This window comes from Bufo bufo, chromosome 1 (genome assembly GCF_905171765.1).
Source record: "Bufo bufo chromosome 1, aBufBuf1.1, whole genome shotgun sequence".
NCBI lineage: Eukaryota > Metazoa > Chordata > Amphibia > Anura > Bufonidae > Bufo > Bufo bufo.
The window spans coordinates 759,518,696-759,532,574 of record NC_053389.1 but is presented as its reverse complement, the minus strand read 5'-3'; the positions used below and the strand labels follow the sequence as shown (position 1 = coordinate 759,532,574).

The window sequence follows — 13,879 nt, the reverse complement described above, 5'->3', positions numbered from 1 at the left end:
CACCGCGGCCTTTCTTACGTACTTTCAGGTTAGTTGACAGGTCCAGGGGTCGGTCCTCGCTGGATCACAGAACATTCCTTCCGCATGGGCGCGGCAGCGGCGGCGTCCATGCATAAGGTGCCAGTACATGTCATCATACGGTTGGGTCGTCGCAGTTCCGTGTGTTCCATACGTAATATCCCGGATCCTTATACGAAATATCATTGGCTTTCGAGTTTTGGTCTGTAGTTTCTGTTATCAAGTTTTCTAACTCCTATGCATGCTTCTTTTGGCCCCTTTAGGCTACCCTTCGATAAGCAGTTCCGGCATAACTCTGCTGCTTCTAGGTTGGGGGGGTGGAGTATAGGCGTAGGTAGGGGACCCTCTCAGCATGAGCCGATCCGAGCACAAGTGGTAGGCAATTAAGAGTGCCGTATTTGTGTGAGGGGAGGCGGGGCGTTCACTATTTAAACCTGGCCCTCCTCCCCCCACTTGTCGGTTCGAACGATTTCAACCCACCCAGGAGCCCTCCCTTCTTTCAGGTCTCATTATTGGGGTAGCCCCCTTTAGGCTACCCTTCGATAAGCAGTTCCGGCATAACTCTGCTGCTTCTAGGTTGGGGGGGTGGAGTATAGGCGTAGGTAGGGGACCCTCTCAGCATGAGCCGATCCGAGCACAAATGGTGAATTAACATAGAAGTTTTGTCTTACCCGCATACACGACACTCCGGCCGTCTGATTCAGCTGCGTTGTTCCACTGCTGGCTCTCGGCGTCTCCGCTCTCTGGCGTCTGTCACGTGGTATACCAGAGATATCGCGGGACTTGGGAGTTTCAGTCTGATAGTCTTAGTCCGATACTCTTAAGAGAGCTGCAGGTCGGATGAAGAAATGGAGCGCTCCACTCTGTAAAAAATACTTTAAATTTCATCCGTCATCTCCAAAGGCTTGATTTTGGCAGGGATATAACGCTAAACGCGTTTCGAGGACTACAGTCCTCTTCCTCAGTAGCTATATCCCTGTTGTTGAATCCCCTCCTTTTATACCGTCAAGAGTAATCTGTAAAAACTGGGCTGGAATCACTTCTTCTTATCATGCGATTGTTGATGCGTTTTTGGTGCGGTTTAAAAAACGCATCTGCGTTTTTTGTGGCATCGAGACCGCAGCCTCTTAATTAATATTAGTGTGTCCAAACCATGATCCAAATCACATATAACATGTTATAAAATAAACAACAATGTATACAGATTACTCTTGACGGTATAAAAGGAGGGGATTCAACAACAGGGATATAGCTACTGAGGAAGAGGACTGTAGTCCTCGAAACGCGTTTAGCGTTATATCCCTGCCAAAATCAAGCCTTTGGAGATGACGGATGAAATTTAAAGTATTTTTTACAGAGTGGAGCGCTCCATTTCTTCATCCGACCTGCAGCTCTCTTAAGAGTATCGGACTAAGACTATCAGACTGAAACTCCCAAGTCCCGCGATATCTCTGGTATACCACGTGACAGACGCCAGAGAGCGGAGACGCCGAGAGCCAGCAGTGGAACAACGCAGCTGAATCAGACGGCCGGAGTGTCGTGTATGCGGGTAAGACAAAACTTCTATGTTAATTCACCATATACCCAACTACTGAAGGCTGCAATATTCAGCAATACAAGAATTATTGGCGATAAACATAGAGAGGGAGATGATATCTCCCAACTACTAAAACAGCTTGTGGACTTGGCTATATCTTCGCAATTAAAGAGACAGTACACTGGATTGGACATTTACTGCCAACTGGCATAGCAATATCACATTGTTTCACAAAAATTTTACAACGGTGCGGTTCATGACACAACGAATCCAGTACTATTGAATTTTTATTATTTATTTTTTTAGGGGTTATTTTAACAATGCTATTTTTATGTTAAAGTGTATTTCTGCTAATGTATACGGTTGAACTAGCGGTAAATTACTAATAAATAGTTGTTTGATGTGCAACCACATAGCGAGTGCCAGCCGTTTCTCTTTTAGTCTACCAATAAATAGAACAGTCCTATCGTTGTCCATAATGCGGACAATAATAGAATATGTTCTATTTTTTTGTGGAACGGAAACGGAATGCACACGGAGTAACTTCGTGTTTTTTTTTTGCGGACCCATTGAAGTGAATGGTTCCATATACGGTCCGCAAAAAAGGCGGAAAGAAGATACGTTCGTATGCATGAGCCCTAAGGCTGGGTTTACATGCATGTTGTGAACTCTTGCAGAGGAACAGACTACTGGAGTTCGCTGTATCCAGCATAGCCGCTGGATTCCCATTCACTATAATAGGATCCAGCCAATTGATTTCGGACGGACAAAAAGTGCTGCATGCAATATTTTTTGTCCTGCCAAAAACCAGCATATATGTTGGAAATTGTCCAGATCCCTGTCAGATCCCATTAAAGTCAATGGGGCAGTGTGCAGCGGCATCCAGCTAAGGCTACTTTAACATTAGCGTTTTTTTGCGGATCCGTCATGGATCTGCAAAAACGCTTCAGTTACCATAATACAACCGCATGCATCCGTCATGAACGGATCCGGTTGTATTATGTCTTCTATAGCCATGACGGATCCGTCATGAACACCATTGAAAGTCAATGGGGGACGGATCTGTTTTCTATTGTGTCAGAGAAAACGGATCCGTCCCCATAGACTTACATTGTGTGCCAGGACGTCTTGCTCCACACCACATCGCGGACAGAAAAACACTGCAGGCAGCGTTTTGGTGTCCGTCTCCAGAGCGGAATCGAGACTGAACGGAGGCAAACTGATGCGTTCTGAGCGGATCCTTTTCCATTCAGAATGCATTAAGGGCAAAACTGATCCCTTTCGTACCGCTTGTGAGAGCCCTGAACGGATCTCAGAAATGGAAAGCCAAAACGCCAGTGTGATAGTTCACTAAGCTGGATACAGTCAGCTCCGGCAATCTGTTCCTCCACCATAACAGACTGCCCGAGTTCACAATGCGTATGTGAACCCAACCTAAGAAGAGTATACAACAGCAGCAAATTTCCAGGTGCATTCTGTACATGGCTTCTTGGATTTGGGGACAGTGGTCGGGAAGTTACCATACATTTAACCAGTCCTTCTGTATTTCTGCACAACACCCCACATCACCTTTTAGCCCAAACCACCTCCTGGCCCATGTTATATCTGTGTGACAGGTGCCACTCAATAACCAGTAAGCACTTTCCCTCACTGCAGAGGACGGCGCTCACTGGTAATTACCGCCTCCTGCGCCCCTAGATATACTGTAGATGCCCTACAATAACCAGTACGTGCTTTCCCTCACGCACATGGCCATTGTTTTGGTCTACATCCGAGCCACGTTTTTTGCAGCCCGGATGCGACCCATTCAATTCAATGGGGCCGCAAAAGATGCGGACAGCACTCAGTGTTCTGTCCGCATCCGTTGCTCCGTTCCGCAAAATGCAGAACACACATGACTGGTATCCATGTTTTGCGGACCACAAAAGATCGTACGGTCGTGTGTATGAGGCCTTACTAGCGGGTAAAGCACTTATTGGTAACCCTTTATTAACAGGCCTGAATACTTGCAGCTTTTTATTATATGGGAAACCAGCCTGCTGGGTGGGGAGCCGATCAGGGTCTACTGACTCTGCAGCTCTGCTGTCCTCTGCATCCAAGACACCCAGCGATCACATGATTGCTGGTTTTAAACTGCAGACCACTCCTTGAGGAGAAGGCAGAAGTGCTGATAAACTGCGTCTGCCTTCTCCTCGGTTCCCCCATTCTCACTAATAGCAGGGGACCCGTCCTGCTCCAGACTCCTGCTACAGTGCAGGGGCAGGATCTGTCATCTTTCGCTGTGCGGCGCTCCAGGAAGAAACACAGCTGATCACACGATCAGCTATGTTTCTGTCCAGCAGGACGGGGGCCGCGGGTTGTGTACCCCTGCTCTAGTGGAAGGATTCCCATTTTCACTACTCCAGACACCGATATATTCATTTCAAGCGTTCTGACAATATACCAGATGTGATGGAAGACGCCATCCCAGGCTCCACCTTTGGATCCCGCAGGAATAGAGGTGGAAACATGCCGGCTAGCCCCCGGAGGGGAAGCGGTATCTGCACCAGATACCGCGACTGTTGATATGCGAAGAGCCTGTAGGCTACAGGGGAGCTAGGGGACCTCTTCATCAAGAGGTGCTAGCAAGGCATTTTAGGGCAGCTGTGAGGAGAGGCCGGACACCGCCCCTGCCTTAAAAAAACATTCACATGCTGCAGAATTTTCTGCAACTAAATATCAGTTCCATTCACCTATTATAATTACTAATTTTAAAGCGTCATTAATTCCATGGCGATATTCATCCATCTGGGATTGCACAAATATAAAAATAGAATAAAACAAGAAAATATTAATAGACTGGTAAAGAGGGGTAGAGGACCCTGCCCGCAAGAGCTTACAATCTATAAGGGAAGGGGAGAGCACAGTAGGTGAGGGTATAGGCTGCTCTTGTGGCTGTATAGTGGCAGCATGCTCTTTGCAGATGGTAGGCTTTCCTGATGGGTGGGTTTTCAGGTTACTCTTGAAAGTTTGGATGTTGGGGGAGAGTCTGATGTGAGAAATCTTGTAGTCCATTGTGTGAAGAACAGAGGAGGAGGTCCTGTGAGGATCTGAGATTACGTGTGGGAATGTCGGGAAAGTAACACAGAGATGTATGGAGGGGACAGGTTGTGGACGGCTTTATATCTTGTTGTAAGTATTTTAAATTGAATTCGCTGGGCAATGTGGAGCCAGTGAAGGAATTGGCAGAGGGGAGAAGAAGAGGTGGATTAACTGGGCAGCAGAGTTGAGAATAGATTGGAGGGGAGCGAGAGTGCTGGATGGGAGGCCACACAGGAGAATGTTGCAGTAGTCCAGACGGGAGATGAAGAGTGCATGCATTAGTATTTTAGTTGACTCAGGGGTGAGGAAGGCGCGAATTCGAGAGATGTTCTTAAGCTAAAAACGGCAGGTGGACCTGAATGAGAAATCTATGTGCTGTTCAAACAAGCGGAACTGGTTTTCAGTTGTGGAAAATTCTGCAACAAAATCTGCAGCATGTTAAAGCCCCCTAAGGGTTCAAATCCTGAATAATCCTTATATCTTCATCCGATGCAGGGATTCTGTCTGCTCCTATCCCCAGTAGGGACAGGAAGGAAACTAGAGGGGGGTTTTATTCAGAAAGACAACCTCCTGTAGTGCTGTCATGGGAGACATTCTGGAAAGAAAATTATTCTAAAAGGTGTCTGGCACATTCAACCCTTTTCACGTTCTAGAAGATACTATCATTCTCGGCATGCGTTGCTGCGACTTCTGACCCTGGGTTCAAATTTTAGTATTGCGTTCACATCCTTGGTACCACAGATTCTTTGGCTTCCAACAGCTGTGGTGATAAAAAAAAAAAAAATAATAATTGGGGGGGGGGGCCATTGGCTGGGGACAACGATAAGACGTTCTTGAGATACGCTGCACGTATAAGAAGCAGTGGCACAGTGTCATCACAAGAACTATGCATCTGGAGGACAATAAAAGAAAGAAGTCACACATTATACAGTTTTCTTTTTATTTTGCAATATTCTGAAACAAATCAAGAGGAAGATTTTTTTTTCTGTTAGTCTTGATCCTCTTATTTTGACACTTACAAGGCTCAGAAAAAAAGAGTGAGAAAGAGACGAGAAAACAGAAATTTAAAGGAAGACAGCAGCAAAAGAACCCCACTGGCATTCATAAAACGAACAAGCTGTCCTCTTGTTTCTCTTATATATATAGATTTATGTATATATATATGTATTTATAGGATTTCTGTTTAAAGGGCATGCAGAAAATTAAACAGCAACAAATGAAAACAAGTCAGGCCGGAGATTCGCCTCTCCTCTCCCTTGGGGTCACTGCTCTGAACCCTGTAAACTTAAGTTAATTGGCAACAGGGGTAGGAGTGCTACACGCACCCCATCTTAGTCTATTGGGGTTCCGCAGAAGACTCTGTCCCACCAATCTAGATCAGGCACATTTGAGATAAATGCATTTCTGCTTCCATCAATCCCTGAAGATTTGGTTGCTGCTTCTTTCCAGCACATTTAAAGTGGACTCACGACCTTGGCGTAGAGGCAGCCATATTGTTGGTTCAAGATTCTCTATATCTGTGCCCTTTAAGAAGCGACACCGCCAAGAGCAGATATACCTCCCGTTTCAGTAATACCTCTGATTAGTTCACAATGGCTGTCTTCATGCAATAAGTGGCCGCGTCACTTTAAGGGCAACCCGTGCATTCTGGAAGATTCAAATAATAACCCAAATGATACTTGGGTTATGCTTTTCTACCCTGCAAACACAGGAAATCCTATAAAACCTAAACCTTCTGCAAAAATGCCATAGCCTACAAAAAAACTAGTATCTAGAATTCACTAAAATATCTCCTTGTGGGCCGAAGAATAAAACCCAGGCTACTTTAAAGGAAATATATATAAGGTATATTTTGGAATCCCTGCTATATTTATGTTTGTGTCAGTATTAAAAGGTGACATCATGGATCCAATGTGTTGACCCCACATGTCAGAGGAGAATTGCACTCACTGAGAACTGACAGACAATAAGCACACTCCATAAAATGCTCCGGGCCATGCTTTGGGACTGGCTCTCCCATTGCAAACAATGGATAAGACCATTTTTTACAGGGTGTGGGGTTGTTGGAGCTGGACCGTTTGTTAAATATATATATTGTTCTTCGTGTAATATATATATATTTTTTGCATTCCTAAAGCAAAATAAAACAACAGAAAGGGGGTGGCAGTGGGGGCCCCTGGGAGAACTGGTTTGCGGAAATGAATTTAAAAAAAAAATTGTTTCTTTTTAACATTTGTTTTTTTTATATATTTTAGAACACTTTTTTGTTTTCTCTTTGTTCTGTTTGGACGACTCATTTCACGTTGGACGCGCAAACACACAGGAAGGAACGGCTCCACAGGAAGGTCACAGTTCTCTCCCCCCAGCCCCTCAAGATTTCAGACAATCCCTCCACCCCTCCACAGCCCCAAATATAGCAAAAAGAAAAAAGACAAAGGAAAGAGGGCCAAAGGTCAAATATTTCTCTGCAACAAGTCAATGGATGCACCTACTCCCCATACAATAGTAGGGGGTCATACAGTCGCCCTCTTTCCCAGCTTTGTAAGGGGTAAGAATGCTTAAATGTCATAAAGGAAACATACACAGGAGGCTTAGTCCTACGACCTTGTCTTGTCCTCTTGCAAACACTTCATGAGTCCAGGCAGTGGATGTCTGGGATACGTGTGCACATGGGGGGGGATTGAGGGCCACAAGAATAGAAGAAGTCTGGATTTGGAGGGGTTGAAGGGGAGGAGGGATGAGAGGGAACGGCACAAGCATGCGGTCACGTGCTTTTCCTCGCCGCTGGAACTCTCTGAGCGGCGGAGCCAAAAGTCTCTGGCACTTCCTCTTTTCTGGTGAAGCCAGGAGAGCATTACTGGAGGCTGTATAAAAAGAAACAAAGGATATCAGAAGCTACCCCTTGAAGCTCAGTGTTATCACAGGGACCATGGGTTTGTTATTATATATACACACACAAACACAGTATATATCACCTTAAAGGAACACCAAACCTAGATCTGAATGATACAAGTAAACAGGAGATAATATTGGCCAAACGGTTAGTCTGCATGATTTTCTGCATGTTCTTGAAACAGTCTTAAAATACTTCTAGAAATCCTTCAGAGAACACGGGTTAATTTCCTGTTCAGTACTACTTTTAGCTGGAAAATGACTTAGGGGGCGGTGCATGCAATATTTGTGTTCCACTGCAGTGACAGATCAAAGAGGGGTGGCTCCTGCTGCAGCCAGTTGTCTTACAGCCAAACACAGTACGTTAGGAGCAGGAGGGGGAGCATGGCTCTTCTCATGGGACACATACTGTAAAGAAGGTTTCTTATATTTTTCTTAGTAATTGCAATATGAGACAAAAAAGGATGAAAGGGAAGACTTAAGGAAGATTGCTTTTTTTTCTATATTTTTGTGAATTTTCTATTTTTAGTGTTCCTTAAAGGGGATTATCCAAAGCAGTATGAATGTAATGTAAAGTAGGATCTAACTAAGGGAGGAATCCATTTCCGTTTGGCTTCCTGACATGTCTTTTTTAGTAAATACAGGAACATCTCTTCTAAAAAAAGCTAATTGGGCTGTGCCATTCCTGTTATTTCTCCTGCAGATGTATAACTAAATGGAATACCGGATATTACCATTTACTTGTCAAAAAGGTGTGCCCCTACACAGTCTGACATGGTCACCACTTACTGGACACTGTCAGACTGTGTAGTGACACACTCATTTAAAGGGAATGTCCCACGATTTTTTTTTTTTACAGTATTCAAACCAGCAACTGCATCTAAGTACATTTGTATTTGCATGTAATGAAACATTTAGTATAGCTATTTAGTTAGTCAATAAAATGTATTTGTATAGCGCCACCTGCTGTTTTTTTTTTTTCTTTGTCCTGCTCACTGAGAAGGTCACACATGCTCAGTTTCATCCCTCAACTGCCTCCTGAGCTGTGATAGGGAGAGCATGGACACGCCTCCTGAGCTGTGATAGGGAGAGAGCTCCAGAAGAAAGACACTCCCTGGGAAAGAACACTCCCCTTGAGCTGCCAAATTGATATACCGTATATTTCGCTTTATAAGATGCACTCCCCCCCCCCCCCCCAAAAGAGGGGGGAAATGGCAGTGCGTCTTATAAAGCGAATGGTGCGCTTTTTAAATGTCTGACACTGATACATCGCCAGCCGCTCTGCTGCACAGCGTGGCCTGCGATGTATCAGCGGGGAGGAGGGGCTGGAGACGGGCAACTGCTTTTTCACGCGTGGCGGGGCCCGGTGCAATCACTATACTCCATTACATCGGGCCCCGCTCACAGTAATCTTTATATGTAAAATCTTTTTATGTAATGCTCAAGCAGTGGCTTTGCTTTCTTCTGTAACAGTACTCAATATCAAAGCAGCGGTCCGGCCGGCGTGTGACGTCACTCACTCGATCATACTCCTCCCACTCCATTAATGAAGCTGGCAGGAGCGTGACTGACTGAGTGAGTCACGTGCCGGCCGGACCGCTGCTTTGATAGTGAGTACTGTTACAGAAGAAAGCCACTGCTTGAGCATTGCATAAAAAGATTTTACATATAAAGACTGCTGTGAGCGGGGCCCGGTGGTGTAATGGGGGTCACTATTCACACAGGGACAATATACTGTAACACATATGATACTGTGACCAGCATAAGATCCCTGTGTGAATAGTGACCCCCATTACATAAGATGCTATATATGTGTCATCCACAGATCCCCCCCATAACAGTGTCCTCCACAGATCTCCCCATAACTGTGTATCATCTACAGATCCCCCCCATAACTGTGTATCATCTACAGATCCCCCCCATAACTGTGTATCATCTACAGATCCCCCCATAACAGTGTCATCCACAGATGTCCTATAACAATGCGTCATCCACCGATCAACCATTAGTTTAAAACCCACCAAAAGCACACCTTTTGGTTCAAAATAATTTTTTTCTTATTTTCCGACTCAAAAATCTAGATGCGTCTTCCGCTAAAATACGGTAAACTAGCAGAGCAATGAATGGGGAGATGTCTGGATCCACGTGAGGTACAGCGCAGGTCATGTTCTTCTTTTTTTTTTCCAACAGCAATTTTTATTGGGTTTTGATACATTTTAAAGTTATAGTTATTTTCATTCATGTGAAAAATATATTAATAAACATAACTTTACATCAGTTTCATTGGTTTGTTAGTTATAAATTTGAATAGATAATAAAAGGGGTTGGACATGCCGATATTTTAGTGAAATTGGTTTTAAATATATAAATATACATATAAATGTAAAATAAACGTACTTAAACATTAATTATCATAACTATGTAGCATTTTGAGTGTGTGTCTACCTCTACTTACACATGCATCTATATATTTTTATATAATTATATAAATTATATAAATATATTTATATATATGCGTATGTGTTCATGCCTATATATACACATGATATGTCATCGTGATCATACATATGATCACATATCAAATGTATATACACACATGCATATATACTATACACACATTTGCAATACCATACATATATACAAATACAATATGAATCTTCTATTTTTAAAAAGATTTGCGTATATACATATACTCACACATCTGTGTGTTTTGTATATAGAAGGATTAGTTATTTTTTATAGTATAGATATAACAGGTAAATAATGTTATCTTTAGTTTTAAAACTTATCTATAATTAGACAGAGAATCAGTTTGGTATGTTGTTTAGGTAGTTCGGGTTCCATAGAGACCAATATTTTTTTATTTTACTCAACGATAGTGAATATGTTGCGTCTTTAACTTCCATGTTGTATGCATGCGAGATCGATGTCCATACATCTGTGATGGTAGGAATTTCTGGGCGTTTCCATTTTTGTGCTAGGAGGCTTCTTGCGGCTAGTATTATATGGGATCCCACTGTTTTAGTATGTCGTGGGATAGGTTGATTTGGTAGGAAACATAAGGCAAAGCCTGGAGATGGTTGAATATTTGTATGTAGCATTCTGTTTAGCTTTTCACATACCATTTTCCAAAAAGTCCGAATTTTTGGACATGTCCACCATAGATGTAGATAGGTTCCTTGGGCTCCACAATTTTTCCAGCATAGATCAGAGTAGTAGAGATCCATATGGTTTAGTTTTACCGGTGTTAGGTGCAATCTCAGAAGTATTTTTCATGAGAGTTCACAGTGGTGCATTCCTTTGAATATTTCATTAGTCCAGTTGAACGCAGATCTCCAATTTTCGGGAGAATAGGTTGTTCCTAGGTCTCTTTCCCATTGTAGTAGATATTTATTTTTTAACTTATCTTCACTATTGTTAATATCAGCATAGAAGTTAGAAATACCTTTCTTTATAGGATTTTGAGTAGAAAAGAATGTAAATGCAGATTTAGGAAAAATTGGGTCGTTGATCTGGATTTGGGAAAAGGAATGTCTGATTTTTAAATATTTGTAGAAATCTGTTATAGGTAACTGATATTGGGAAGCTAAATGGGTGAATGAGTGTAATTTGTGTTGGTTATTTGGGTCGGCTAAGTCTTTAATTCTTTTTATTCATTTTTTTTTCCCAGTTAGAAAGGTTGATATCTGGACAAATTGTTTTGATATATTTAATTGGTAGTTCATTTTATTAGATATGGGGTATTTATTAATAGTATTTTCCCAAGTAGTTTGTGTGGCCTTTATACTTAAAGTGGATTTGTGTTGTTCCTTTCTTTGTGGTTTAGTTGTTTTGAGTATACTGATGGGGTCTAATTTCAAACAATTTTCTTCTATCTAAACTCAGTGTCTTTTTTCAGTTTCAGAGTTTGCCCCCCAGTATTTCCAATTGTGTTTTTTGAGAAATGTTTATGTTTAATATTTGTGATTTATTTTCATTTATTTTGTAATATGAAATCATATTAAAATTGGATAGAGTGGTTTGTAGTGTATTAAGTGAAATATTGGGATTTTTTTGTGTTAATATTATGTCGTCAGCCTATAATGTAATTTTGTGTTCTCTTGTGCCTATTTTAATACCTATTATTTGTGAGTTTATACGAATTGTTTCTGCTAGGAGTTCCATTAGTAATGCAAAAATTAAAAGGAGAGAGGGGGCATCCTTGTCTTGTTCCGTTGCTAATATTGAAAGATTCTGAAAGATAACCGGAGGAATAGACTTTTCCTGAGGGATTGTGCCATAATGGTGGAATTTATGTGGTCAATTCATCCAAATTTGTGTAATACAGATTCTAGATAGCCCCAGTGTATCCTGTCGAATGCTTTTTCAGCGTCTAATGATAGGAAGAAGGAAGGGATATTTAGTGTTTTTCAATGTTGTATGAGGTTTATTATTCTACGTGTGGCGTCAAAGGTTTGTCTTCCTTTAATAAAACCTACTTGGTCTTGGTTTATTATCAAAGGAAGAATATTAAGCAAGCTATTTGCTATAATTTTTGCATATACAGTACAGACCAAAAGTTTGGACACACCTTCTCATTCAAAGAGTTTTCTTTATTTTCATGACTATGAAAATTGTAGATTCCCACTGAAGGCATCAAAACTATGAATTAACACATGTGGAATTATATACATAACAAACAAGTGTGAAACAACTGGAAATATGTCATATTCTAGGTTCTTCAAAGTAGCCACCTTTTGCTTTGATTACTGCTTTGCACACTCTTGGCATTCTCTTGATGAGCTTCAAGAGGTAGTCCCCTGAAATGGTTTTCACTTCACAGGTGTGCCCTGTCAGGTTTAATAAGTGGGATTTCTTGCCTTATAAATGGGGTTGGGACCATCAGTTGCGTTGAGGAGAAGTCAGATGGATACACAGCTGATAGTCCTACTGAATAGACTGTTAGAATTTGTATTATGGCAAGAAAAAAGCAGCTAAGTAAAGAAAAACGAGTGGCCATCATTACTTTAAGAAATGAAGTTCAGTCAGTCAGCCAAAAAATTGGGAAAACTTTGAAAGTAAGGGCTACTTGACCATGAAGGAGAGTGATGGGGTGCTGCACCAGATGACCTGGCATCCACAGTCACCGGACCTGAACCCGATTGAAATGGTTTGGGGTGAGCTTGACCGCAGAGTGAAGGCAAAAGGGCCAACAAGTGCTAAGCATCTCTGGGAACTCCTTCAAGACTGTTGGAAGACCATTTCAGGGGACTACCTCTTGAAGCTCATCAAGAGAATGCCAAGAGTGTGCAAAGCAGTAATCAAAGCAAAAGGTGGCTACTTTGAAGAATCTAGAATATTACATATTTTCAGTTGTTTCACACTTGTTTGTTATGTATATAATTCCACATGTGTTAATTCATAGTTTTGATGCCTTTATAGTCATGAAAATAAAGAAAACTCTTTGAATGAGAAGGTGTGTCCAAACTTTTGGTCTGTTCTGTATTTTAATGTCCGTGTTTAATAGACAAATTGGGCGAAAGTTAGATGGTGTAGTAGGTTCTTTTCCTGCTTTGGGTAGGGTTATGATTGTAGCTGTTAACATTTCTTTTGGGAAGGATTTTATTTCAGCAGCTAAATTAAATATGGTTTCTAAATTAAGTGTTAATTCTTCTGCTGATTTTCATTCTTTACATTAATCATGGGATGATCCCTTTAAATAAAATAATGGTAACACTTCAGTTTCAGTTCTAAGAGAAGATGCTCTAGAATAGTTATTTCATGCCCTCGTGCACAGTGACATATGTGAAATCTCGTGCACAGTGACATATGACGTCACCAAATGGATGTGGTAAGTACGATTACATTTTTTTTAAAATTAGAAAACACTAAAATACTTTTTTATATGGATCTCAGATGCTGTGATCAGGGACGAACGTGGCATCTGTCATTGCACCTACTATTTACAAAGAAATGAGCTTTATGACGAAGTAATTCGTCACAAAGTGAATTTTTATGTAATATTCTGTGAAGCAGCCGAATCGAACTTTAGTGAACTTCGCTCATCTCTAATCATAATATATAAAAATTAAAAAAAAAGACTTAAAATATTGTAAAGTTAATAAGGATGACTATAAATGAATAAAATCCTCTGCAGGCCGCATAAGGTTTAAGCCTTTATATTTCAAATCGCTTCAGTTTCAATAAAAATACATAAATTTCAGCCCGGCTATAGAAGCAGTAAATGTCTACACAACTCTGTTGCACTATAATAAAAAAGCAGCTTCATAAATTGTCTTTATATTCCATATATCATTCTGCAAACACAGGCCATGAATTATTTCTCGGTACATAAGGGAGGGAAGTGCAAAT

At 41.5% G+C, this 13,879-nt stretch overlaps 1 protein-coding gene across 10 annotated transcripts in view; it reads right to left on the bottom strand.

Moving 5' to 3' along the window:
- Positions 1 to 5,608: 5,608 nt before the first annotated feature.
- The window catches only part of CAMK2B (calcium/calmodulin dependent protein kinase II beta), a 152,191-nt gene continuing 143,920 nt past the window's right edge, over positions 5,609 to 13,879 (bottom strand). For all 10 annotated transcript variants that reach the window (XM_040414591.1, XM_040414599.1, XM_040414598.1 and 7 more), the window contains one exon: positions 5,609 to 7,500. The gene's annotated coding sequence lies outside the window, so the exon portion shown is untranslated. The remainder of the gene's footprint in view (positions 7,501 to 13,879) is intronic.